Source organism: Chlorocebus sabaeus, chromosome 7, assembly GCF_047675955.1.
Source record: "Chlorocebus sabaeus isolate Y175 chromosome 7, mChlSab1.0.hap1, whole genome shotgun sequence".
Classification (NCBI taxonomy): domain Eukaryota; kingdom Metazoa; phylum Chordata; class Mammalia; order Primates; family Cercopithecidae; genus Chlorocebus; species Chlorocebus sabaeus.
In genome coordinates, this window is record NC_132910.1 from 102,654,462 (window position 1) to 102,681,899 (window position 27,438).

At 43.8% G+C, this 27,438-nt stretch overlaps 1 long non-coding RNA gene across 1 annotated transcript; it reads right to left on the reverse strand.

The window, feature by feature from the left end:
- Positions 1 to 944: 944 nt before the first annotated feature.
- LOC140712110 (uncharacterized) lies at positions 945 to 24,830 on the reverse strand. Its single transcript, XR_012093559.1, has 5 exons — positions 24,670 to 24,830; positions 20,261 to 20,350; positions 5,131 to 5,293; positions 2,499 to 2,586; positions 945 to 1,767 (listed from the first exon to the last, which is right to left on the reverse strand). It is a non-coding gene; the product is annotated as an uncharacterized lncRNA (long non-coding RNA).
- Positions 24,831 to 27,438: the final 2,608 nt, after the last annotated feature.

Consider the following 27,438-nt stretch of genomic DNA (forward strand, 5'->3'; position numbering starts at 1 on the left):
TCTTAGATCCACCCCCACATCTCCATGTACTGATACGGAAAGATTTCTAGATCTAAGTTAAAGATCCTAATTTAGATTCTTAGATCCTAAGTTAAAGGAAAAAGGAGGAAAGTACAACACAGCATGCACAACAGGCTACCTTTGGAAAATAAAAGGGGGCAAACAGGAATTGCCCTGGGAACATGTACCAGGTTATCTACAGGGTAGATGGCAATGGAGGAAGAGCAAGATTTCTTAGGAGATATTTCCTTATGTGGATTTGATTCTTGAATCGCGAATGTATTCCCTACTAAAAATTTAAAATTCAAAATGTTAGTGTCACAGAGTATTCAACTTTCTTACAGAAAATACATTTAGTTCAACAGATGACAAAAAATAGCAGACCGCAAAATTCTCCTTTCCATCCACTTCCAATAATGAAATCAGTGTTTGTTTGCTGCTTTTTTAAGACAAATCTCCCAGTTTTGTAAAATAGGGGAGTATTTTTTGTTTTACGAAACTGAGAGATTTAGGTGAGCTGCGAGTTAGTAGAAACATCCGGAACCATGTAAGGGAGCTTTAGCTTTTGTGTGAAGGAAGGAAAACAGTTTGTGACTTTAGCTGAAACAAATTATAATTAATATATTACTGTATATAATCTATTACTATAGTGTATATTATATTAATATAAAATATATTAGCATATTTATATATTAATATGTTAGTATAGACATATATTAAGTTAATACATGTAATATAATATATTAATACCTATATCACATATTATATATTGATATAAAATAGTATATTTTGATAACATATACTGTTACATATACATATGACTGTATATAATTTTATGTTAGTTTATTTTTCAAACTTCTTGTGACCAGATTTTCTATACCTAAGAGAAATTTTCTGTAACTAAGAGAGCTTTAGCTGCAGAAATATAACACTAGTGAGAAATCTAACAAGTTTGTTTATTTAAGGCAAAGTTTGGCAAACTATAGCCCATGGGCCCAATCCAGCCAGCTGCCTACTTTTTTACAGCCAGTAAGCTAAGAATGGTTTTGACATTTTTGAGTGGTTATGTTTTAAATGGTTATATAAATATCTACATAATGTCCTTGCTATGGCCTCTTGGCCTCCAAGTCTGAAGATGGGAAAACATTGCTCTGGGTTGGGTGTTTCTATTGTGCTAATGCCTCATTTGGTACCCAAAGCCCTGAAGCAGCAAGATTGAGTTGGGTCTCGTTCCAGCTGCCAGACGCGGAGAAGGCCTAGCATGCATAGCTCAGTATGTCACTGGCCCATGAATGTGACTCTTAAATACAGAAAAAGTGACACGTCAGCTCATTGCAGTGGGGTTCTGCGGCTTGCAAAAGATCTCTGTATTGTATATGTATCTTAGTAATTGGAACTTGGACTCATTACGTCTTTTTTAGCAATGACATTGTAGCAGCATGGACCCATCCATCATTGTGTCATCCTTATGAAAATGGTCTCCACTGGTCAGCTTGTCATAGTTAATTAGTCTTCCAATGTATGAATAGTCAGAAGCAAAGCGACTTTGAGGTTTTTTTTGACAATTTTAACAGTGAACTCCAGAGATATCTGATCTTTCCTGCCTTTTAATTAGAGCCTTTTCATTTGAGAAGGAGAGTGTCCTTGTGGTTAGAAGTACAGCCAGTCTAGTTCTGCTTCCCATTTTCAGTTCTGTAGGCGACTCATAGCAACCACAGGCAAGTCGGTGACTCTCTGAGTCCTCAAATATGTGCAGTCCAGGAAGTTCTAGAATAAAATGCGGTTAACTGATTGCTACTCAAATGTAGATATTGTTGAGATCTTAGTGAGACAGGGGTAGTATGTTAGATACCACTATGAAATCTCTAAACTTAGTAAGTAGTTTAAAAAAGATGAACAACCATTTGTTTAGCTCAAGATTCTGTAAGTCATTAATTTAGTGTGGGCACAGCTTGCTCCGTCAGGCACCCGCAGTCAGTGGTGTTGGTGTGTTGGGTGGGTGGGTGGCTGTGTTCATCTTGGCTGGGCTCTCTTATGTCTCGGGCCTTGGTTGGGACAATGGGCTATGCCTCTCTGGTCCATATAGCTTCTTCTCCTCCAGCAGGCTAGCCCAAGCAGAGACAGGGGTCTCGAAAGAGAGTGAATATGTGTAAGAACTCTTAAAGCCTAGGTTTGGAACTGGCAAAATATCACTGCACCATATTTTAGTGGTCAAAGCAGGTCACAAGGCCAGCCTGGAACCAAAGGGGAGGGAAACAGAGTCTACCTCTTGATGGAAGGGGCTTCAGAGTCACGTTTCAAGGGCATGGTTGCAGGAAGAAGAAGGGTTGTGGTTATTTTGCCATCTACCTCTGGAAGCTAATATATGAAGGAACACATGCAAGGTGTGAACTGGCCCTGCTACCATACCAGGTCGGGGGAAGAGGCCATGACCGTGAAGTCTAGATGCTAAGCTGTGAGAGAGGGACTGATCAGGGGAATTCAGTGACCTCAACTACAGCAGGGATATCGATGATGCTGCTGTTTGTCCCTGGGTCTCCTCTGTGGCAGAAGAAAGTGAGGGAGCCTCCAGGAGAGAAGTTAGACCTGCAGAGGATGAGTAGGTCTGTGAGCAGCACCATGGGGGGTTTTGGTTAATGCAGTGAAGAAAGAGGGTATTTTTCCACATACGTTGGGAAACCAGGAGTGAACACAGGCTCTGAGTTCGACAGGCTAGTGGAGAGGAAAGAAAACTTCTGCACAGAGGAAGGAAATCCCCTGAACCAACAGGCTGAGGTTTGATGCTGTGAGCACAGCCTTCCAAGGCAGACACACTTGACTTCTAGTTGTGGTGTGACACCTTATTAACTGTGTGACTTTGGGCAAATCACTTAACCTCTCTAAGGCTCAATCTCCATATCTGTAAGATAAGGATAATAATATATGCCTCAGAGGACTGTAGGGGTGACTAAAGTAGATAATCCATGTAACTTGTCTAAAGAGATACCTGGCAGGGTAACAGCTATCCATGAGTGTCCATTGTTATTAACCTTCTTACCTTTTGTTGCTATTGATTTTTCATGCATGGCCCACAATTCTACTTTGCAGTACTGGCCACACTGATGAGCTCTCCTAACACACATTAAGATAAATGAATTGTCCCTTCATACCATGTTCCTTTCCCAAATGTTTGTATCTGTTCATTCAGCACCACCATTTAGCCACCCAAAGAATCTGTGTTTCCTTCCTTCTTTCAGACCTCATATCCGGTCATCAAACTATGAAATATCTCTCACCCTGTACTTCCCATTCCATTCCCCCACTACCTGCAGAATCTGAGTTCTCACTTGACGCTCTGAGTACCACTTCAGAGTTCTTACAAGTTTCCCTGCCTCCGGGCTCTCTATGCTTTCATCCATTCTGCATCTTGTTGCAAAATTGATCTTCCAAAAAACAATCCCTTGCTCAAAGCCGTCAATGGTGCCTCCGTGCTTACCAGCTGACATCCAAACATGAAGTCTGACATTCAAAGCTCTCCACAACCTGACCCAGGCCTTGTTACTAGACTAATCTTCCAAGACTCCAGGCAAGGTCATTTGGCTTTACAAATTTTTCGTATCTCTATTTTGTGTTCCCAATAACAGTGTGAGCCTGTAGAGCAGAGGTTGGCAAACCATAGCCTGAGGACCAATTCTGTATGATCCACAAAGCCTAAAATGTTTACTACCTGACACTTCATGGAAAAGTTTATTGACTCTTGCTCCTGGGGGTAGAAGCATGTCATAAATAACTTTGTTCTTCCTACAGAACCCTGTACCCTTCAATGAACATTTATCGACCTCTAACTATCCTATTACTCATTCCTGTACGTTTGTTTCCTTCATAAAGGGCCTTCGTCTCTTCTGCCTACCTGGGTGAACCTTTTTAATCTTCTGGGGCCCACATCAAATCCTCTGGAAATTCTGACTCTTGCTCAATTCTGAATCCCAACAGCACTAAACCACACATCCTGTGCTCATCTTCTGCTTCCAGTTAGTTCTTTGCATCAGAGTAGGTCATGAACCTAATTGATACCTGTTGCTTAGCTACCAACTGGTTATCATCCACCCTTCAGTACTCGGTAGATATTGTCTGGCCTGGGAAGTGTTCTCTGGTTCTGTCATTCTTCTCCCCTACAACTGAGTTAGGAACCCTTCTTTGTACTCCTCCAGCGGCCTGGACTTTCCATCATGGCCCTTGTCTTTATGTACTGTGATTGTTGATTTACTTCTAGGATTCTCCAATTGGACTGTGACGTCCTTGAGGACAGGCTGGTGTCTAATTCACCGATATATTCCCAGCACCTGGCATGGTGCTAAAGACACTCAGTTCACATTTTTGAAAAAAATAATGGATCGATGTAATCAATAGTTGCTGATTAACTACATGCCTGATTAAAATATTTGTACTATTCCTCATGGCACCCTATTTACCTGCTTCAGTTCTCTAACTAGTCTATTATATATAGTCTAGTTATACACAGTAACTAGACTTAGTTATAATAACAACCTTTCCTTAGTTGTATATCTATGGCTAGTTTGTATCTCTCAGTATTAGTCAATGCCTATCAACTTTTATATGACTGAGGTTATCTGGCAAAACTGGGGGCAACCTGGGAGAAACCAAGCTAGGAGATCCGGTCTTTGGCAAGAGAGACATGTGCCTTTTTTCAATCCCAATTTCTCTCCTGGACTGTGGGCTACTAAAACAAATAGCAGCTCTCCCTCTTTATGAATTAAGCATTTCAAGGACAGCCTGGCTGTGAAATAAAACGATCCAGACAAATTATTGCACACTCATAGCCAGATTTCTGAATCAAGCCTGAGCCTGCCTAGAGCTCCACGTTCACCTAGCATAAAATAATACCAAATGTTTGGACTTGGAAACCATTTGCCAAATGTTGGGATAATATAACAAAACACACACACACATTATCAGAGACAGAAAATGGCATCCTGGAAACAGCTTAACCCACTGCAAATGAGAAGTAAGAGCCTTATTCAGCAGAAAAGTTCTTTCCCACTCTCGGGTTTGCCCTGGAGCTGTTTGCTGCTTGAACCTCTCTCATCTACTGGCGGTTTTTCCTGGGAGCACATCATATGTTGCAATTGCATGTCACTTAGCTGTCCATGATCAGTTTCTCAAACGCGAATATGTTAGAGACAGGTTGTGAATTGGCCAGCCACGTTAGCCCCGATCTCCTCGCAGTAAAATGGATGCAGAATGACCACATTTTCCCTTCTCTCTATGTACTGGTGGCTTCCACAGGAACCCTCTGGAAATGAAGCATAGAAAGAAGTTCACCTGACCGGACAGAGAATAGACATTTGGCATTTTAAAAAGCCTTTTAAATGTCTAGGTAGATGGTATACTACCCTGTAGCCTTTTCAAAATCTGTAAGACATGCTGTGAATGCCGTTGTCTAAAAGCACCAGCCCTGGAAAACCCTCTGGGTGTCCGGGTGAGGAAGGCAGCAACCTCACCACTTCTGGAAAGAAAAGGTTCCCACTTGCTTCGGGAAAAATCTCTTTCTACCAGATGACAGGACAAGGAAACGCTAGCAGAGTGTTTTGCTCATAATTTTTATCCGATCAATCACGTGTAATAAGCAATGCAGTTTGGCCACAAAAACAGTATGCAAGATGGGAGATTGAGTGCTTCAAGGGCTGGCAGGAAAGGGCACATTTCTTCAGGACGACATCAAAAGTCACTTGTTGCCTTGAGTGAGTGGTCAGAATTGCAAGTTCAGTGCCAATGGATGCTTTCATGTAAAGCCCCATGGCCTGAAGACAGCTCTCAAGTTGAGGCTCAATTGCCACGTGCACCTGAGACATCCCAAGGGGCCCAGCAAAGAGGGAGAGCAGTCCAGTATTCTCTGGGGCTGTGGTACCTAAGTCCAGAAGAGAAGGGTCATGAGGAATGTGGTGGTTGGACCCACAGAGGTCTGAACATTTGCTTTTGTTTTCCCTTCCCAAAGTTTATACCCAAGTTGCACTTGTTACCACTCTTTTTTGAGGAAAGGCAATCCAGAGCCCACAAGCCACGGAGAAGAGTCAGAGGAAAAAAAGAATGTGCCCACCCAAGTTGGCAGGCACCTGGGCCTCTTCAGCAACTTGAGGTCTGACCTCCCCTCTCAGCTGGGGAAAGCAGCGGAGATAAGATAGGGCTGACCCTAAGGCCTCATCAGCTCCCTTGACCTTGGCAGACGGCAGACATGCAGACGTGGTCCTTGTCTGCATGGGGGCGAGGGGTGGGAGGAGCAGGGGGAGTGGAGGAGAGCAGCCTTGCTTTTCTGCTGGAGACCAGCAAGGGCAATTCAGTAAACAAAGCAAAGTAAAGCAAATGACAACAGCAAAACAAAGTGTGAAAGGGAGGAGGGTGGATTTCTGTGGAGTTTCTGGCAGGTTGAGGTGCTGCCTTGCCCAGAAAAAGGCTGTAAGCTGCTGGTGTTTCCATGATGCCAAACAGGTGGGGACTGTCACAGCAGAGGCTGCAGACTTCCCTGAGCCTTGGGCGATTGGCCCTGCTCATCACGGTCCTCTTCAGTCATTAGCATTGCCTCGTTAGCTTCAGCAGACCTCTGGCTTCAAAAGTGGGAGTTAGCCTGAATCACGGATGTTGGAGAGAACAGAAGATGGGCAGTGTGGAGAAACACCTAGGGAAATGCACCTGAGAATCCCACTGCCATCCTCCCCAAGCCTGAATCTGTCTCCTTGCTCAATCATGTAAGGGAATGTTCCACCTACTTCATCGTTTGGCTTTGAGAACTTCCTGTCCTGTTTTCTTTGAGAACACTCCAGGCTTCCTCTTGTTCTTTTGTTGTTCGTATCTCCCCTAATTTCCCAGGCATTCCCATACCTCAATGCTTCTCAGAACGTGGTTCCCTAGCCCTAAGCTGCCGTGAGAATCCTGACTGGAAGCTTCCTGCTCATCCATTTGAGGACCCGTTACTTCAGTGGACTGTTCTGAAGAAAAAAAGAGAAAGCAACAGGGTTTACTGCTCATCAGTGTAGAGTTACAGAGCAATTCCAATCAGCCTGTGGTGTGGCACAGTTCTTCCTATGGGTGGCTGTGCAGCAAAGCAAGACTCTCCATGGAGACAGCTGCAAGGGATGAGGAGGAGGCCAAGGGAATCCAAGACCTTCCTGACTTCCTTTGCCTTTTTTTAGCTTCTCAGAGGCTTTTAGGGAGAAGTCCTGTCCCTGCTTTTCAGATAATTCAGTAGCTGTTCTTAGATGGCCACCTTAAAATAAAAAAGAAAGGTGATGGTTCTCCACTTTTATGTAGTGTTTTACAGTTCTGAGAGCACTTTTTATCTCCCTACCTAAACTGTGTCACTTTAGGCCTAGGATGGAAATTAACAGGAGGAATCACAAAACTTGGTTATTCCAATCACAAATTTCGGGTGAGAATGTTTGTCTTGTCCTGGTCGGAGCTAATGTTGACCTCTCTGTTAGCATATTTTGGATCAGATTCCAGTGCACCTTTTTGCCTGTAGAAATGAATGAACTCTGTGCTATTAGCCTGTTGCAACCATTGGCTTGCTCCCCACACCAACCCTAACCCCTGTCAGTTCCCATTGAAACTGGTGATTTCACGGAATTCTGCACCCAAATGTGACATGCACTTCTTTCTTCTCTCTCTCTCCTGTTGCCCCCTTAGCTCTCTTCTCTTTCTTTCCCTCCTTTTTGTTCTCTTCCCTTTCCTTTCCATTTTCTTCCCTTTCTCTCTCTGTTTCTGTCTGTCTTCCTCTCTGCTAGATATTGTTTCCTGTCAATCAGCATTCATCAGCAATTGCACGTATACCCTTCTTCGTATATCAGGGGCTGGAAACCTGGAGTTCATATTTCTCAGGCTTCCTTGATTCCAGGAAGGCAGAAAATAGGGTCTTCTTCCTCTGGCAGAAAGAGGTATGGCAAAGATATGGGCTGCACTGGATATGAGTTTTTGTAGCAGACTCCATATTCTACTGTCAGTCACAATTTCAGGGCCAAGAGGCAGCTATGAAGCCAGCAGAGTTTTCCTGCAGTTTTCTGACCCTGGGATATTAGTATATCCCAACTTCATAATCTCTGGATCATGAGATTACAAGTTACAGGTTTCAGGTTACAGTGGTGTAACCTGAAAACTAGTGGCACCTCCTCTAAATTACCTTCCTGTAGCACAGCCAATAATTTTGCTGACATTTTATCCTCTTCTTGCATTGCTTAAAAGTCAGACTTTATGCATAAAATACTTAGAGTAATGGTTCTCAAAGACTGGCCCTGGACCAGCATTATCATCATCATCATCATCATCCGAGAACCTGTTAGAAATGTACATTCTTGGGCCCCATACCAGACCTACTGAATCAAAAGCCCTAGGGATGGTGCCAAGCAATCCAGGTTAACAAACCCTACAGGCAATTCTGATGTAAACTAGAGTTTGAGAACCACTGACCTATTGAGATGTTTATTTTCTTATCATAAACCGTGACTGATATACACACACCTTCTCAATGTGTGCTGCTTTTTGTGTAATTATAAAATACTATGTTTCATGCAGAAAATTTAGAAAACTACAAAAAGTGTGAATAAGAAACCAACCCCCACAAAATCTCACACTGAAAGTTAACTGGGCCAGGCATGATGGCTCACGCCTGTAATCCCAGCACTTTGGGAGGCCGAGGCAGGTGGATCACGAGGTCAGGAGTTCAAGACCAGCCTGGTCAAGATGGTAAAACTCCGTCTCTACTAAAACTACAAAAATGAGCCTGGTGCAGTGGCAGGTGCCTGTATTCCCAGCTACTTGGGAGGCTGAGGCAAGAGAATTGCTTGAACCTGAGCAACAGAGGTTGTAGTGAGCCAAGATTGTGCCACTGCACTCCAGCCTGGGCAACAGAGTAAGACTCTGTCTCAAAAAATAGAAAATTAACTATTATTACCCTTATTTTGCTTCTAGTCATTTCTCCATGTGTACACATTTATACATATAGTTACATAACTGGTTCATCAGTTTTTAATCTGATTTTCCCTCCACATAACATTATATTAGGAGCATTTCTCTGTGCCATTATATACTCTTATTTAAAATTTACTTAATGTTCCATGTTATGTAAGTACCATAATTAATTACCGACTCTTCCAATGATAAATGTTCATGTTATTTCTGGGGTTTGCTGGTATAAGTGAATGCTACACTAGATATCCTTATATAAAATATTTCTCCAATCCTTATTGCTCCATTAGCATCAAAGGATAAATGAGGATATGGAAGAGAAGAGAGATTTAGGCAGGACAGTGCTGGACCCTTTCAGAGCAGTGGCTCCTTGTGTGTAGGGGTAAGCAGAGACCTCATGAAACTTACCAGTTAGGAATCAAGGTGGGAAAGAAGAGAGGAACTTAAGAAAGGTGCTTTCTATTTCTGAGCTTAAATAACGGTTGTGAGAGTAGAGGCATCTCAGAAGGAAGGACAAACAAAATGAAGCAAAGCAAGTGATTCTTCTTTTGACACCCTAGATATTCACCCAAAAGGTAGTAGCATTTGAGGCCAGTCTACACTTGTTGTTTACGAAGACACAAAGACTTCAGTTTTTTCCCCCCCGATTCAAGACATCAGCCTGGGGAGACTGAGTCCATTCTCATGTTATGGTGGCATTTCCATCTATGATAGATGGGCTGAGGTCACCCCAAAAAGTCCAGGCCTTGTTGTGCTAAATCCCTATCAACCTCAATGGGGACGGCACCAGGATTAAGAAGCCAAAGAAGGGACCCAGAGCCAGCAAATGAGACATGCCGTTTTATTGGGAGCTTACATACAGGGGAGAGAGTGCAGTGGTGGAGATCTGTGCAGAAGAACCACATCCACTTGCAAAAAGCATGCAGTTTATACAGTATTTTCACTTTGGACCCTCCCCCTAAAACCTCCACCTGGCAATTTTCATTTAACCCCAAACTCAGGGCCTGAATCCCCTGTAAGGCCAGTGTTTCATAGGCTGGGCTGGGGGCTCAGATGTTTTTCATAGATAAGGAATTAATTTCTTAACACACATTCAGGTGCATCTGCCATACAGGGTCACTCTCAGGGTATGCTGAAGTCACTACTGTCAGGTGAATTTATTGTACGCTCCACCCCAAAATGCTCTTAAATGGCCCTCATGTTCTTATCATCTATTTTTCTGCAATTTCCCTGGGGCCAGGCACGCAGAGGAACACTGTGGCCAGATGCCACGCTGCAATACAAACTACAGAAACAAAAAGTCCTTCCGTGTGCTGAGAGTTGATCCTGGATGCCCATAGCAGTCCCACTGTGGAGGAGAGGGGCTGGCTCTCCACAGACCCAACAATCTGTTTTGTTCTGGAGAGAGGCCACCATCTATGCCCAGTTGGTGAAGAGGTTTGCTGCACATCATCTATGGGCAGAAGATGAGATGTTTAGTGGGTACAAAAAAGGGCAAGTCATAACCATTTAACAAGACACAGGAAGTCGTGTCATTGAGAGAGCACTGCCCTTGGCAAGGACCTGGTACCTGGTTTACAATATCAATGGGTTGGCTCCCCTCTGCGACTTGTGGTGGGAGGCGGGAGCAAGACACCAGGGCACCCAATGTTTCACAGTAAGAGGGTAATCGTCCCCTTGCCCAAGGAAGGACCAGGACTCACCATTCTAGAAGTACAAGAGGGAATAGGGTGCAAAATAGGTGTGACCTGTGTATCCTGTTCCAGTCCCTTCCCCCATGGAGTGGGAAAAGTGAACCTTCATGGGCTAATTTGTCATTTCTAGAGCCACATAATGATGTGCTCCCTAGACGGTAGGTCCTGAGGCAAGGGCAATAGCAGGTTGTCTCCAATTCCAGGCTAGTGCAAAGTCATGTTAGGAATGGGGTCCTGTCCCTCCTGTATGAGGGAATCCATGGAGGTCCAGCAGCCTCTGTCAAAGACTGCTTCAGCTCAGGTGACAAGGCCAAGCACTGAATGGAGCTCAGTGCTCAAGGGGCTACCAGTCAATGTGCTCCCCTGTTGGAGGCATGCATGCCATGTGGCCACAGTCTGCATCCAGGGATTCCCAGACCTCAGTCTCTGGAAGGTATCCTGTAGCCAACCTGCCACGGGATACTGGGCAAGCACCAGCACTGGGACCCCCTCTGCAATGTCCTCCACCTGTTGCAAGGCACAATATGCAGTGCAGAGCCACTGCTCCATGACGCTATCATCCACCTTCAGCCTCCTGCCATAATTGGGACCCGAATCCTAAAGGCACATATTCATTTCCTTGCCCTTGCCACAGGCCCTGCATAAACCCCTCAGGGTAACCAGCTATATCCAATTCACAAGGCTGTACCTGCACAAGAGTCCCCGCATCCTGTGTTTCACTGCAACTTTAGTTTATTCAAAGGCCTCATCCTTCCTTGTGGACCCATCCCAGTGGGCCCCCTTTTTGACTAAGTGGTATGGGGGCCTAAGACATTGGGCCTAATGGGGAATAAAAGACCATAGAAGGCCTAGGTAGGTTTGCAGCTGCTTTGGTGTGCTACGACATGGGTAGACCTGCACCCTATCCATAACGGCAGATGGAATGACTTTAGTCTTCCCCAACAAGATGACATCCAAGTATTTGACTGCCAAGCCTAGACCCTGGACTTTGTCTGTACTAACCCTATTGAGACAGCAGAGTGTGGGCTGTAGTTTGTAAACTGGAAAAAGACTCAGAAGTTAACTATCTCTGGGGCAGATGGTAAAGGTCCATTATTCTCTTTCCCAGGTGAATGCAAATTGGCCTTGACACTCTGGGGCAATGGGAATGCTTAAGAAGGCACTGGCTAAATCGATAACAAAATGGTACATGCCAAGTACCTCTCCTACCCTCATCTGTAGGGAGATGATACTCAGAGGAGGAACAGCTGCATACGCTCTGGGAGGACCACCTTATTTAGTTTCCAGTAATCCACTGCCATTCTCCATGTCCATCAGGCTTCCACACAAGCCATACAGTGATACTGTATGGGCTGTGCACTGGCCTTATAATGCCTACCCAGGCCAACTCCTCAATAGTCTTGTGATTATATCACATCCCTCTGCCCCAAGGCAGGTGGTATTGCTTCAGGGCTACTTTTTGCTGCGGGGTTGGCAACTGTGCTGGTGCCCATTTCATGTTCCCCTGATCACATGCTTCACCGCCCCAACTTTCAGTCGGAGTTCCCTGGCAGTTGTTTGGGGGCTCATAAAATATCCATTTCCAAGATGTATTCTGGGATGGGAGCTATGTATATTAATAGGGTTTTGGTGGCAGTCTCTCAACTGGTAATACTAGTTTAACCTGTCTGACTTTCATGGCTCCCCGGCCCCATAACCATCTATTGTTATCACAGGCCCTTGGAACACATGAATGTTACCAAATGTATTAGTCCATTCTCACATTGCTATAAAAAAATACCTGAGACTGGGTAATTTATGAGGAAAAGAGGTTTAACTGGCTCATGGTTCTGCAAGCAGTATAGGAAGCATAGAAGCTTCTGCTTCTGAGGAGGCCTCAGGAAACTTCCAATCATGGCAGAAGGCAAATGGGGAGTGAGATGTCTCACATGGCAGGTGCAGGAGCAAGAGGAGAGGGGCAGGTGCCATACACTTTTAGACAACACGATCCCATGAGAACTCAACGATGGCAAGGACAGTACCAAGAGGATGGTGCTAAACCATTCATGAGAAATCCACTTCCATGATCCAATAACCTCCCCCCAGGCCCCACCTACAACATTGAGGATTACATTTCAACATGAGATTTGGTGGGGACATAGATCCAAACTATATCACTATATATGAGAGTGCATTGGCACCAGTATCCATGAGGCATGCACAGTTTGTTATTTTTAGGTGACCAAAATATAGCTCTACATGTGGCCTCTGGTCCCTGGACAGCCTGGTCATCATTGCTTTCATTGGGATCCTGGGGCTTTGGCCTGCATCCTAGTTAAAGAGGTTGGTGCTTGCCATCTCTCTGTAGGAGGGGCAGTGGGATGCACCTGAGGCTCCTTAGTGGAGCTGTTCCAACTTGAGCTTCTGCCCCAGTCTGACCAGAACAGCATTAGACTTTTTATCTGTTTTCACAGCAGATGTCCCTGCCACTAAGAGGTTGTGCCACATTTGTTGGTGGGTCACTGTGATGGGCCCCATTGCTGTTTCCTTTCCTTTCATGGGTGAAGGGTGTGTACCCTTCACCCATGTAGCACCCCACCCCTGCCACCATTTCCTCCAAGTCAGTGTCTGCTTGGGCCACAAGAGACACTGGCTGTTCTACCAAGGGGCTCAGGATAGACACTAGTGTGCCATACCATTGGCAGGTGCCAACTATAAGATGGTGTCTTTCATGTTAGCACTGAAAAGCTCATTGTTGGGACCTCCGTAATGCCCAGCATAGACAGCATGCTTCATCCTTAATTCCTAGAGAATGTCCTGCAATTCTTCCACAGTCTGTCATTGCAGAGGAGATGTGGGGACATCTCCCATACTTGGCAAAGCTGCCTTGCAGCCTACAAAATCACCCAGCCAATGGCACAGCCTGATCCGCATTACCAGCACCACAGAGGTGCTGCCTCGAGACCCAGTGGTCTATAATGGATGCCATTTCACTCACGGAGTATACAACACCCTCTGCCCCCATGTCCCAGAGACAGAGAAGCCACTCCACAGTCACCTCTCTCCCTTTCTGCCTGAATCTATTTTCCAGTTCCACCAGTTCTACAGCTGTGTGGTCCCACATGGTGGTGCACTGTGGTCTTCCAGGCAGAGGCAAGTCTTGCAGGGCTACCTGCTATGGGCACACTTGGTTTGCTTTTATCTTGGTGGTGACCATCAGATGCACAGAGGGGATGGGAACCTCTAAAAGTTCATCCCAGTCTTCACTCTCCTCCCCACTAGAGCTCTCCACAGGGTCTCAGGCCTTAGGGTCTCAGGAGGATTTAGTCATGATAGCTCAGACTCATTGATGTGGCAGCTGGTGACTGTTCAAATGGGTTACCTGACAATCCGGGGTCTCCATCTTGTCATCCTGTGCCTGCAGGCAGGACAGTAAGATCCCCAATGTTTCAGCCTGAGCTAACCTGGCATCTCTTTCCAGTTGCGGTTCATCCTGTAACTGACAAACACTTGCCCGTAATGTGAACTGAGCTTCAGTGGCTACTCTGCAGAGCAACCAGCCAATTGCAGCTGCCACCACTTGGGCATCTAACCCTTGTTTAGTCAGATCCATCTCCTGCAACAACTCTTCCAGATCCTTCAGAATTTTGGGGCATCCCTGTGCTCACATGTTGAACCCCATCCATCATGGATAGTGGCTTTCAGGTCCCACATAGATGTGGACAGCCAGTGCAGAATTTCTGCTGTGGATTCCCCTTCCCTGATCCCATAATGTTGGTGCTCACAGGATTTTCTCCAGCCTTCTGGATAACTCACCAATTGTGCTGAATCCCTATCAACTCCAATGAGGACGGCACCAGGTTCAAGAGGCCAAATTAGACACCCAGAGACAGCAACTAAGATATGGGGTTATTGGGGGTTTACATGCAGGGGAGAGAGTCCAGTGGTGGCAGGCTGGCAGGAGAACTGCTAGTCCAGTGGTGGTGGGCTGGACTGAAGAACCACACAGCCCAGCAACCTGGACAGGAGAACTGCATGGCTCAGTGACAGAAAGCTGGGCAGAAGAACCACAACCACTTGCAAAAAGCATGCAGTTTATATAGCATTTTCACTTAGCACCCTTCCCCTAACATTCTCCACCTGGCAATCTTCGTCCAACCCAAAACTCAGAGCCTTGATTCTCTGTACAGTCCATGTTCCGCAGGATGGGCTGGGGGCTCAACTGTTCCTCATAGATAAGGAATGAATCCCCTCCAAACACACATTCAGGTGTGTTAGCCATACGGGGTCATTCTTAGGGTATGCGCAAGTCATTGCTGTCAGAGGTGTTTACCATACATGTCTGGGCACATTATAAGTGTTTCAGCAATACTTGCTGACTGAATAAAAATAAATTAAAAAACATAGATGGATAGATTATTTCTGAAAACCCAGGCATATATAATATTATCTCAAATGCCCCAGATTTAGTGATTCCCTATAAAATCCCATGCCTAGAAATGGATCCACTTCCCAGCCTGCATGGCACAAATAGGCATTCTTCCCTCTTCTGCTCTTGCCAATTAATCAACAAATATTTATTAAGGATCTGCCACATGTCTAGCACTATTCTTGTGCAGGAAATAACAAAGTTCTCCCTGCCTTCAAGGAGCTTATAGTTTATTTTTTACTTTTTATTTTTAATTGACAAAAAAAATTGTGCATATTTAAGGGATAGAATGTGATGATGTGATGTTTTGATCAATGTATACACTGTATGAGAAAGAGTCAGTCAAGCCAATTAATATATCCATTTTCTCACCAACTTATTTTTTGTGGTGAGAATGTTAAAAATATATTCTTTTAGCAGTTTTGAAACATGTAATACATTATTATTAATTGTGGTCACCACGCAGTGCAATAGATCACTAAAACTTGTTACTCCAGCCTGAGACTTTGTACCCTTTGATCAACATCTTTTTCCATCTCTATTCCTCTCCCCTAGCCTCCGGTAACCACCTTTCTACTCTCTGTTTCTTCATGAAATATCTTTTTCTATCCTTTCACTCTAAAACTTGTTACTCCAGCCTGAGACTTTGTACCCTTTGATCAACATCTTTTTCCATCTCTATTCCTCTCCCCTAGCCTCCGGTAACCACCTTTCTACTCTCTGTTTCTTCATGAAATATCTTTTTCTATCCTTTCACTTTCAGTCTATTTGTATCCCTAGAGGTGAGATGAGTTTTTCTGGGCAGCATAGAGTTGGGCCTTGTATTCTGATACATTCAGCCACTCAATATCTTTTGATTGGATAATTTAATCCACTTACAGTCAAAGTAGTTATTGACATGTAAGAGCTTATGATTGCCATTTTGTTAAATTTTTTCTGGTTAATTTGTAGATCTTTTGTTTTTCTCTTCCCTTGTGGTTTGACGATTTTCTGTAGTGGTATGCCTTAAATTCTTTTTAACTTTTGTGTATTTACTAAAGGTTTTGCTTTGTGGTTACCATGAGACTAACATAAAACATCTTGTACTAATAACAGGTTATTTGAAGCTGATAATAATTTTGATCACTTGCACAAATTTTCCACTTTTACTCCCTCCTAATTTGTTTTTGGTCACACATTTTGTGTCTTTTATAATTTGTGTCCCTGAACAAATTACTGTAGCTATAGTTGTTTTTAATAGTTGTCTTTTAACCTTCATCCTAGAGACATAATTTATTTTCAGATGACCATTATAGTATGAGTGTTCTGAGTTTGACCATATATTTACTTTTACCAATGAGTTTTATATTTTTATATATTTTTATGTTGCTACTTAGCAACTCCCCCCCTTTTAAGTCTGAGAAAGTGATTATCTCCTTTTTGTTTTTGCAGAGTGCGATTTCCAAGTATAGTATTCTTGGTTGGCAGGCTTATTCATTTTCTAATCTTTCAGCTTTTTGAATATATCATCCCATTCCTTTCTGGCCTGCAGGATTTCTGCTGAAAACCCTCAGAGAGTCTTGTTAGAGTCTCCTTATATGTGACTGTCATGTGTGTCCGTGTGAAGAGACCACCAAACAGGCTTTGTGTGAGCAACAAGGCTGTGTATTTCACCTGGGTGCAGGTCGGCTGAGTCCGAAAAAGGAGTCAGGGAAGGGAGATAGGGGTGGGGCCATTTTATAGGATTTGAGTAGGTAGTGGAAAATTACAGTCAAAGGGGGTGGTTCTCTGGCTGTTAGGGCGGGGGTGGGTCACAAGGTGCTCAGTGGGGGAGCTTCTGAGCCAGGAGGAATTTCACAAGGTAATGTCATCAGTTAAGGCAGGAATTGGCCATTTTCACTTTCTTTTGTGATTCTTCAGTTACTTCAGGCCATCTGGATGTATACATGCAGGCTTGGGCTCAGAAGCCTGACAGTAACTGTCACTTTTCTCTTGCAGCTTTCAATATTCTCTCTTTGTCTTTATGTGTCTTGATGTGAGTCTCTTTGGACTCATACTATTAGGTGTATGTTGAGTTTACTGGATTTAGGTTTTTATTTCCTTCCCCAGAAGTAGGAAGTTTTTGCCATTATTTGTTTGAATATGTACTCTGTCCCTTTCTCTTTCTCCTCATCTTTTGATACTCTGATAATGCACATGTCATTCCACCTGATGATGTCCCATAGTCCCTTAGGTCGTCTTCACTTGTTTTCATTATTTTTTCTCCTCATATTGTATGATTTTCTATAACCCATCTTTATGTTCACTACTTCTTTATTCTGCTTGATCTAGTCATTGTTAAAGCCTTCTATTGAATTTTTGAATTCAGTTATTCTTCAGCTCGATTATTTTGGTTTGTTTGCTGCTTCTGCTTCTGCTTCTTTTCCTCTTCTTCTTCTTCTTCTTCTTCTTCTTCTTCTTCTTCTTCTTCTTCTTCTTCCTCTTCTTCTTCTTCAACATTTTTCTAACTCTCTGTTGAAGTTGTCAGTTTTTTCACACATTGTTCTTACCCTAGTGAACATCTTTATGACTGTCCTTTTGAATTCCGTGTCAGGTAAATCACATATCTCCATTCCATTGAGTCAGTTTCTGGAGATTTATCTTGTTCTTTTATAACATGTTTTCTTCATTTTCCTGTTTTTTCATTTTCCTTCACTCTCTGCATTGGTCTCTGCACATTAGATTAAAAAAACGACTTTCCCTAATCTTGTTATACTGCTCTCTTGTGGGAGCTGCTCCTGCCCCATTTGCCTGGCCAGACATTCCAGGTGCCTCTAACTGTTTGTGCATGTCCCCAACCTGATGTTTTTGTTCTTAGTGGCTTCCAAGAAACTAAAGTGTCAGGTGGGCGTGGTGGCACACACCTGTAGTCCTAGCTACTCGCAGGGCTGAGGTGGGAGGATCACCTGAGCCCAGGAGGTTGAGGTTGCAGTGGGCGATGATCATGATCATGCCACTGCATTCCAGCTTGGGTGACAGCATGAGACCCTGTTTTTTTTTTTTTTTTTAAAAAAAAGGGGGGAATTAATGTATCAAGTTGTGCTATTGTCTTAAGAGAGGTGGGATAGAAGCCAGTCTTTTGAGATGCAGATGGAGACATTTGGGTGTTAGATGTGTGTTCTAGTTCCTTCTTCCTTTGCAGAGAAACTGAGAGCTAGAGTTTATCTCCACTCATTCTACTCTACATCAGGGAAAGAGTCTGAAGCAGATGCTTGTACTCTTGATCAGACTACTCACTTTGAGACGACTGCTGAACATTTATAAGTTTAAAAGTCACCTTTTTGTTCTCAGTGGTCTAGGAGACTTGGGAGTGCAGAGTCTGTCAACTCCCATAGTGAGGTGATTTAGGAACTAGTCCTTCAGGTGAAAGCTGTAAAAGTTGGGGCATGCAGAAATTGCTTCCACGGTCTGCAGATTTGAATTCATTTCTGGAGCAAGCCAGGGAAGAAGGTGTGGGGAGTTTCCACTCTCCTGTTTGAGCAAGCAGAAGTTTCACACCTTCCTAGCAAGGGGAGACTTCTGGTCTTATCACTGAAACAAGCCAGAGAGGAAGGTGCAGGGAGTACTCACACCCTCTTTCAGGCATGGAGAGGTCCCCCAACATCCGCCCAATGACAGATTCCAAGACTTCAACTTTAGAGTAAGCCAGGGAAGATGGCACAGGGAGTGCTGTCATTCTTGCCAGTACAGTTCTCCAAACTCTTTCTACAGAGAGATAGCAGGGCTGGGATTTTCACTGGAGCAAGCTGGGGAAGCAAGTGCAGAAAGTGCTCACTCTCCTGTTCAAGAAAGAAGTCTCAGACCCTCCTTGCAGAGGGAGCATCCTGGCCTGGAGTTATATGCAGTAAGCCAGGGAAGAAGCCACCAGGGAATGCTAACTTTCCCTTTCGGGCATGGAGAGGTTCAACAGCCTCCCTTTAACAGAGATTGTAGAGATTTGCAGCTTATTTTTTTTGAAGACAGACAATAGATATCTATAGTTCTATGAGAAAATTAAAAGAGTTTAGCTTGACACGCAATGACCAGGTTTAACCAAACTCAGATCTGGCTGCTTGCTGCTTGGAAGCCAAAACACGAGAAGCAAGATGGAATGGAGGAAAGCAGTTTTATTCAAATGCTAGCCATTGAAAAGAATGGCTGGACTTAGGTCTCAAAGAACCATCTCAAATTTTTAGACTGAGTGAAGGGGGTTGAGAAGGGAAACTTGGTATGCAAAGCATGTGGGAGTGGTGCAGGATGGAGGCTGGCGTATCTTGCTCCAGTGGCTATCTTGAGTTGTTGTCCACCTGAAGTGTGGACTGGAACCATTTTGACAATGGTTGGGTTGTAGATTAACCACCTTGGGGCAATTTCTAGTTGAGGGAGACTTCCGCAACTGGATCTCTATGCCTGCTTTATTTCAAGATTAGCCCCTGGAACTTCTAAGCAAGTGCATCATTAGACAAGCAAATATGGTGCAAGGGAGTGTCTGGAATAGAAAGAGGAAGAAGGGTTTTCTTGAGATTAAGAAGAGAGAAAATGAAACTTCAAAATACATTTTGAGGTTAAGATACTGGGTTACATATAGTGTGAAGAGTGTATGCTACTTTCGTCATTTTATAGTTCCAGCTATAGCAGTGGACGCTTACCGGGGGATGGTAGATGGCCTGTCTTAGATTCATTTGCAAACCAATAGTCCAGGCTCAGCATAGATTTCTAATCACACCCAGCAGAGGGTGTGGCAGGTCTGGATAGGGTTTATTTTTTAATTAAAAAAAATTTTTTTTGAGACAGGGCTTTACTCTGGAGTGCAGTGGTGCAGTCATGGTTCACTGCAGCCTTGACCTCCTGGGCTCAAGTGATCCTCAGCCTCCCAAGTAGTTAGGACTACACACGTGAACCACCACACCTGGTTAATTTTTTATTTTTATTTTTTGCAGAGACAAGATCTTGCTATGTTGCTAAGGCTGGTCTCAAACTCCTGGCCTCAAGCAATCCTCCCATCTTGGCCTCCCAAAGTGCCAGGATAACAGGTATGAACCACTGAGCTCGGCCAGTTTTATGCCCTGAGAGGCTTCACGTGTTAGTGTCCTGATTCTAGTGATGAGGAGTAGTGGTTAGCACTTGTCATGACTTGATTAGGAATGAAATAATATAGTGACTATATAGTAACCAATGTAATCAAAAACAGTTTCCTCAAAAATACCTGGCTGGGGTGGAAGCTAGGTTCTTCTCTCCTGCTGATTCTGGTGTAAGAAAGTTTAAATTTCTCCCCTGAAGTTTCGATAATTTGAATCTATAAAACAAATTGATAATAGATGAAAGAAAAAAGGCATACACATTTATTGACATGCATATGGGCATGAGAATCACACACAAAATATGAGGCTTAAAGGTGGGGGGTTGATGATTGAAGTTTTTATACCATCCTGAGATTACGGAAAAAATAGAGGCTTGGAGCATGGCAAGACAGATTACAAGAGGGAGAGAAGAGAAAAAGGCTAGCATAAGACCACTAGCCTGGCTAGTGAGGATGGTCTTGTCATGCTGATAAACCTCACAGGTAGCAACCCTTAAAGAATAGATAGATAGTAACCTGTAATAACAGCTTCTCTGTCAGACCTTCAAAGGTGTCAGACTCTGAGTCTGACTCTCTCTTTCTCTCTTTCTCTCTCTCCCCATCAGTTAATCTTTCCTAGATGTGGACAAGGGGTTACCTCAGAAAAGGCCTATTTACATGTCCTAGTTACTTCACTTTATTTCCTCCACAGATGCAAATCTCCTTTTCCCCCAAAAGGGAGGAAATTGCAAGGCTATTCTTGTGCTTGCAGCCTCTCTGAATAGCCATATCAAATTATGCCAAAGAAGTATATTTGGCTGGGCTCAGTGGCTCATGCCTGTAATTCCAGAACTTTGGGAGGTCAAGGTGGGTAGATCACTTGAGGTCAGGAGTTCGAGACCAGCCTGACCAATATGGTGAAACCCCTTGTCTACTAAAAACACAAAAATTAGGAGGGCGTGGTGGCAGGCACCTGTAATCCCAGCTACTTGGGAGGCTGAGGCAGAAGAATTGCTTGAACCCAGGAGGTGGAGGTTGCAGTGAGTCAAGATCACACCATTGCATTCCAGCCTGGGAGATAGAGCAAGAGTGAGACTCTGTCTTAAAAAAATAAAAAATAAAAGAAATATAAAATCTAAAAAAGTATATTTTAGGGTAAAATATTTTTTGTTTCCTTCACTGGTCAATTAGTAGAGGCTGTTTAAATCACTGTCTTGAGAAGAATTCTTCAATGGGAATTCCAATTTCAGAAGGAGTTAGAAACAAGCTAAAGCAAAGCGAGTGATTCTTTTTTTTTTTTTTTTAGATGGAGTTTCAATCTTGTTGCCCAGGCTGGAGTGCAATGGTGTAATCTCAGCTCACTGCAACCTCTGCCTCCCAGGTTCAAGTGATTCTCCTGTCTCAGCCTCCTAAGTAGCTGGGATTACAGGCACATGCCACCACGCCTGGCTAATTTTTGTATTTTTAGTACAGACGGGGTGTCATCATATTGGTCAGGCTGGTCTTGAACTCCTGACCTCAGGTGATCCGCCGGCCTCAGCCTCCCAAAGTGCTGGGATTACAGGCGTGAGCCACCGTGCCCGGCCGCAAGTGATTATTCTTTTGGCACCCTTGGAATCAAAGAACAGTATGTTCTGAAGCAAATCGTGCTTGTGTTTTCTGAGGACACAAGGACTTCACCTAACGTCTTTTTTGATCTGATCTGAGCCATTAGCCAATGAGAAAGGCAACTGAATGGTGATGTCTTCCATGAGTCCAGTAATAAGTATGCTTGCGTCCATCTGTGATGGTGCTTAGTCCTATCCAGGCCCAAATCCACAATGGGGCATAACTTTTCAGTAACTGCCTGAGGCTTAGGAAATTAAGTATTATACTAAAATGTCCAAAACACAGGAGCATGAACCTGTAGTGGATGGTAAGCCTTAGTGGCTTACAAATACAGCATAAATTAGAAAGACTGCTGGACTACTGGATAGCATAATCCTCAGAGTCTAGGTTTTTTTTGTTTTTTTTTTTTTTCCGGAACACTCACAAACTGTACGAACTTGAGAAGGTCAGTTTCTTTCCTAAGCATCAGTTTCTCCATTTATTTAAAAAAAAAAAAAAAAAGCCCAATAATTCCTGTTCTTCCTACTTCACAGGGATTTTATGACAATCAAATGAGCTCATACTTGGGAGGGCACTTCACTCGGTGCTAGACAAGAACAAGCTATCATCGTTAGTTTGCTGGTGACAGGGAAAGCTGCTACTTCCTTTCCCTACCTTCTTTTTTCTTTTTTTTCTTTCTTTCTTTCTTTCTTTTTTCTCTTAACAGAGGTAGTCATTTATGCACCAGAAAGAACAGTTAAATTCCTAGGCTGTGTGCTTCTCTTAGTGAAATGATTTAGAGCCATGTGTAAATAGCACATAAATTTATTATGACTCAGGTCCAAACTGGGGAATGTGTCTGTATATACACACACATGCAATGACCTCTCAACATCTAACCATGAAAAATATTGCAGCCTTGTAAAAAACAAAGCCACCTTCTTCCTGACTCCTGACAGCTAAAATGTCCTTAAAATAAATGGGAAAGAAAGTTTACTCCACACACCTGTGCAATGGAGTTTTTATGAATCAGACAAATTTTGAGTCTCGCAGATAACGTCAGACCTGAGAGTGATGTTTACACTCCTGGTATTTCAAGCCTAACTACTTGCTGCTGATTCGCCCAGATGGCTCTCCCGGCACAAGGATGTGGAACCTCTATCTATTTACTCCGAAGAAACAAACAAACAAAAGGTTGGCCATTGGACCAAGATAATCAAAAAGTTTTTAATAGAGTCTTTGAAGGACCAAGGCAAATGCTTGGAGCCATAAACAGGTGGCACAAATCATTTTTAGTCTTGTTAGAGAATGCGGAGAGGGCTGCTGCAGGGAGATGATTTCCTGCCTAATTAATCTGCATGTTGCCACCCTGGAACTTATTCATTTGGGGGCATGAATCCCATCTGTAAGGCCAGTTGTTAGAATTGGTGAGAAAAGACTTTCTTTTTTCCTTATTTATTAGAGGAGAGAGGAAGAGAGAGAGAGAGCTCATGTAGTTATATTTCAGCTTGAAGCAAATCAAATACTCTGAGTCTTCAGTATTTGAAAGCAGCCAAATGGCTGATGCAGGATGGCCTGTTCCTTTCGTATTTATGAAGGAAATTATATGTATGTGTGTATCTATATCACGTTTCCTTCATAAATGTATATATTACAAAAACCATGTATATACTACATTATATATATGTGTGTGTGTATATATATATACAGTGTATATATATATACAGCAGTGCTCAGTGTATATATATACACACACACACACATATATATATATAAAACTTTTTTGTTTTTAGTGACAACATCTTAATCGGACAGAGCTGCCAGTCACTAAGGGTGAAGTGAGATGTTTTGATTAGCCAATCAGGCAACGCTGCACTAGTCTAAATAATGTCTTTGTGAAAGTTAGAAAAGGCACCCTTGCTCAAGACATTTTACTTCTATTTGCTGGGAAATTGTCATACTACATTGAACATGTTAGAGTAAGACACTTTACTCCCACCTGCCAGAAAGCTGTCATTATACAAACTGAAACCTACAGTGTCTTCAGTGCGAAGACTATCTCTTTAGATGCATTGCTCTTGTGTACCACATGGCCTAAACAATTGTACACCCGGCACCACCACTGATGCAGCACTTAGCAAGCTGCTGGGGAAGGCTGGCTGGCTTATAAGGTCCCTGCCCTCAGGCAGCTCAGTCTAGCTGGGAAGACAGATATTAGTCAAAATAATCATCCAAATACATGTACGATGACAAAATGGGAAGTGCTTTGAAGCAAACCTTCGGGATGCTAGAAGTGTTCTTAAATGCAATGATAAATGTGTATCTAGTGTTTAAAATAGTTCTTGGCGACACGGTGAGTGCTCAACTGATGTTTATAGGAGGAAAATTTCACCAATTACAACCATCCACAAAATGGAGGTGTGTGGAAATAGAGCTTTCTTTGTACAACTGATTTTAATATTTGATTCTGAGATCCACCAAGCGGACAGTATCAAACAGTGATGTTTGGGTAAATCAGTTCAATGTAGTGACTTCTGGTCAAATTCAATCCCCATGCTCTTCCAAGCTCTGTCTGTAGCCAGTTTACGTCTTCAGAGAGAGACAGATGATTCCCTGACTCTTTGTAGTTGGGTCACAGGCGGCCCTTGGCTGCTCCTTCCCTCACCCCTCCAGGCAGCCTATTCAAACTGGAATGTCAATGTCCCTGCTTATATGTGGGCCTCTTTCTGAATGCCGAAAGCCTTGTTGGTCCCCTCCAAGCCATTTTAAAGGTAGGGCCCATCACGACCAAGGGCAGCCAGCTGCTGTTCCTCCAGCTTGTCCTGTGCCCATGTGTAGGGTGGGTCTTTGGTGCTTCCCCTCCCAAGCTGCAGCCAGGGGACAGATTGGTTTAATGCTCTATTGTCACCATCTTGAAATTCATAATCATTTTATCTTTGAATTTGTCTTTTGTGAAGTAGTGCACGCACCCGAGCAGAGGAGAGGTGTGCATAATGCTTGTTGCCATTTCTTCCTGTCCCATTTGCACATAGCATTTGTGTTAATTCCTTGTATTGACCAACCACTTAAGTGAAAACGGTGACATAGAAGGAAAGAGAAAGAGAGAGACTTTTGTCTTCAGTCCTTCCTTAAATCATCAGTTAGTCAAAGGTAGAGAATGTCAGTAGAATGTGTGTATGTCACAAAGGGAAATAAAGACAGCAACTCCCCTGTTCTGGAAAGGACAAAATACATATGCACGCTCAAGCTATGAAATACAAATTGTGCAATGTCAGGGCTTCTGCATATGAGTTAAATGCTCTTAAATTTGCATTTAAAGCTGGCATTGCACAATATAAATAGAATGGTAAAATTCAGGCTAATAATTTTAAATTCTAATTTTTCTTTACTTAGAACAACATTAAATAGCAAATAAAAAGCTCCATGACAAGTCGAGCAAGAGAGAAAGACTGCAGAAGAAAGTGAAAAGCTTTCAGTTTTATGCTTTGTCCTGCTTTTTGAACAAGGAGTCTTACGTTTTCATTGCACTATGTCCTGCAAATGATGTAGCTGGCCTTGCTCAAGCTCCACACGTTGGGTAGAGCTCCTTCCCTGCTTTCCCCACACCCAGCAAAATGCAAGGAGGTGGGGAGGGAGGGCAAAAGTTACACAGCTTTGTGCACTTTATTTTATTTTTTTCCTAAAACTACAACCCTTTGTGTCTTCCCAGCATGTGTTTCCAGCTCCTCCAAAGGCAAATCATTGACAGCCAGGTTTAGTTGTCTCTTTACACTTCTGGGAAAACGGCTGTGGCCTCTAGCTGGGAGCCGTGTCTTCTGAACGTAGTAAGTCTGGTCTTAGCTTTCGGGCTGGCCTGTCTCCACAGCTATTTATTACAGTTCACACTTAGTTGGGGCTTTTGGGAAAGAGGGAGAAGCCGGAGCCAACAAGAATGCAGAAGGGATAATGCAGGAAGACAGGGCACAGTGCTTCTGCATCTCTCATGATGTGGACGGTAGAAACTTCCTGAGCACCTTCTGCATAGGGCATGGCTCTGTTGGGGCTCAGAAAACAGTACTCCAAAAGGAAGGCCTCAGCAGCAGCCTCAGAAGCAAACGTTTCCCTCTGACCGTCTCCTGCCCTCCTCTCAGTCCCATTTTCTCCCAAGGTCAGCCATTGAAACTAGAATCCCTCTTTCTCAAGGCAGGTTATAGAAACCAGAACCCCTTTTCCCCAAAGCCAGCCATAAAATCTGAAAATATTATCTGTGAAAACTGACCGTAAAGAACGTATCTGACCTACCTGGTTTGACTGTGGGTCACAAGACTCCCATTCCAGAGAGGCCCTGCCCCACACCCAGAAGGAAGGAATGCTTTAGAGAGGCCGAGAAGAATCTAGACAGGTCTTGCTGGGTTTTCTGACTCAGTCTATTAACATTAGATCATCCCCCCTTTTGTCAAATCAGACTTCTACCTGGCTGTCCATACTTTGTTAAGCCTAAACATAAAAACAGACAATCTCCCCCGTGTCTTGGGGTCTTCATTCTGAAGCCTCCATGGACACACATTGAATGAATTAGTATGCTTTCTCTCCTATTACTTGGTTGACCTCATGTCAGTGATTTTTCAGTGAACGCAGTCCCCTCGTTAGTGGGCTGCCATGTCAGGCAGGCAAGCGCAGTGGACTCTAGGAAGGAAACGGCAAGGACCTCTGGGGAAGGAGCATCACTCAGCAGCAGAGACAGGAAGCCGCAGAGCCGGGTTTTTCGGTCCTCTGCTCCACAGTGCACAGGTTTCAGAATCCTTCCTGAGAATTCTCCATTACCACCACACTTTTTAATTTCAGGAAATCAGCATGTTTTATTCATTAAAAAGATAAAATATCTTTGTGCAAGGGAGGCCCCAGAGGAGAGCAGTGCTCAGAGTGGCTAATGGATTTCTTTATAATGCAGTTTAATGCAACAAGGCAACTCATGTCTTTATGGTTGGGAGAGTTTTCTCCTCGGATGGGGAACGAGGGGCTGAGAGCCTGAGACCGGGCGTACTCCAGAATCTACACCCAGTCCCTGGCTGGAGGCAGCCGCTCTTTGCCTGAGCTATAGCCCTGAGGCTGAGCCATTACCCTGAGTGACCCATCCCTGAGAGACCAAGAGGGAGTGGGGCTGACCCATGCTTTAGATGTCACCCTCAGTCCCAGAAGGGACACCCTGCAGGTCACCAAACAAGAGTTGAATTGTACTCTGTGAAAAAGTCAACCTCTTGAACATGAAAAAGCCCTAGCACTGGTGGTAGAAACCAGCTGAAGCAGGGGTGGCTAAGCCTTCTGTGAGGAGGAAATTCTTTTTATTTTCTAGAATCTGCGATTCCCGAGGAGACTGTGGAGGGAAGGCCTCCTCTTCTGAGAGTGGGGTGGTGAAATAAGGAGCCTGTGAAGCCGAGGCTCTTCTCACTGGGAGCCCTGACTAATCAAGAACAGCCAGGGCAACAGCTCCGTCTGTGGCCAGCAGAAATCTTTCTGATGCCCCCTGGCTTAGAGAAAAGAGAAACTGTGGGTTTACAGCTATCCCATAAAAAAAGCAAAATTCATCTTTTTCACTTTCATCTGTGGGTCAGAAAATAGACAGGAGGGCTGAACGTCCTTCCACAATGGGTTGGCCAGGATAGCATCTGGTGTCTAAGGGCCAGAGGCAGGTGAGGGGAGTGGAGGCTGAAAGCGGCTCTGAGGGAGGAGGGCCCCACTGTTGGTGGCTGCTTCCCCTC